The sequence below is a fragment of the Silurus aristotelis genome, assembly GCF_946808225.1.
Source record: "Silurus aristotelis genome assembly, chromosome: 1".
NCBI classification, from domain to species: domain Eukaryota; kingdom Metazoa; phylum Chordata; class Actinopteri; order Siluriformes; family Siluridae; genus Silurus; species Silurus aristotelis.
Genome location: NC_139574.1, coordinates 41228773 through 41230313, shown reverse-complemented (window position 1 = coordinate 41230313; position 1541 = coordinate 41228773). Strand labels below are relative to the sequence as shown.

Sequence of the window (1541 nt, the reverse complement as noted above, 5' to 3'; positions counted from 1 at the left end):
TGAAGATGTTCTTCTTAAAGGCAACATTTGTGCTGGTTTAGAAATAAAACTGCATCAAGTCTACCCACCAACACACTGCTTTTTACAGCACAAACACAAACACTTTTCTCTTTTCTGATCAGACGAGCTGCCATTTGAGTTCACTGACAATGTTCTTATACTAACAAATGAAATTGATCACAGTATGATTTTTAACCCATATTGATTATTGCACATTTTTAAAAGCCCTCTGTAACAACCAGCCAAAAATATGCCGAGTCAAGCGATTAGATCAGACATACACAATAGTATTTCAAAGCAATTTTCAAGCGAAATGATTTCATAAAATAACTATGCTGTCACTTTTACTCAGCTCTTCTATTATTATTACTCAAGTAGTAGAAAATCTACTGCCCACTGGATCCTGTTTGGTCCAGATCTTCCAGTGGAGTCTAAATCTAGTGTGCAGCCAACAGCTCACCTGCTCAGTAATGAAGTTGTTCCCATCCACGGTTTCAGGAAGAAAATCAGCCCAGCTCAGTTTAGAGTCCCTACATTAGGCCTCCACTTCCTTTTGGCTCTAAAGTGAAGAAAAACACAGCAATGACTTGAACAAAAAAGAACTTTTTTCAACTAGTATGACAAAATACTTTCCTTTTTTCAGTCATATTCTATAGAAGATCTCACAGCTCACCATTTGTTTGCAGAGAAGGTTCAATATTTCTGCAAATAATATGCCGGCTCTTGCCACAGGAAGTAGTGGTTTGCTAAATTCACTGGAATTCACAAGAAATCAACAATTAAAAACAAACACCAACTTCCTGTCCAGCAAAAAATGTATATGTATAGTCTCAAATGTAACTGTAAATACATTAATAATTCTCTCAAAGAGATTCCTCCTTCCCGAAGCACAGGATTAACGAGCTCCGCTATGTACTGCCATACATAAGGAATGTCAATCGCCATATCATCTGCTATCTCGAGGGTTTCTGAGAACCTGTGTAAACAAGGATCGGTAAGAAAATGGGGGGAAAGAGAGCAAAAAAAAACACAGACAAAAGTCTTAATAAAGGATTCTGATTCTCATAAAATTCTCAAAAAAATGACCAAATGTAAACGCAAGCGTATTCATAATAATGCTAACAATAACCCCATTGGGTGTAAATATGTCATCAAGCTGTGGACATCTCATGACGCAGACAGTAGTGTCTCTGGCGCCAGTGGGAGACGGAGCTGTGTGGTGCAGGAATGTCACTCACCCTTTAAAAAACTGAGATGTGGAGAGGATCCCAGCCTGCAGCAGCTGATGGAACAGATGACCCATGTGGTCACGTGTGATCTGGTTTCGCTCCAGCGTGGTCTCCACACCCACCAGAACAAAAACGTACAGCATCCCGCCCTGGTCCAGTTCCTCCACGCAATGCAAGGCCTCCTGCACACGAACCCACCGCGATTATGTGACGCAGTAACACGATAATAACCGATGTGTATTCAACTAAATGTGATCATAAGACACTGCATGAGATCATTAGTTTGTAATCATTTATGTGTAGAAACTCCTC

General features: G+C 40.0%; 1 long non-coding RNA gene across 1 annotated transcript; it reads right to left on the bottom strand.

The window, feature by feature from the left end:
- Positions 1-538: 538 nt before the first annotated feature.
- On the bottom strand, positions 539-1340 carry LOC310725676. Its single transcript, XR_014533465.1, has 4 exons — positions 1239-1340; positions 851-976; positions 674-755; positions 539-559 (listed from the first exon to the last, which is right to left on the bottom strand). It is a non-coding gene; the product is annotated as an uncharacterized lncRNA (long non-coding RNA).
- Positions 1341-1541: the final 201 nt, after the last annotated feature.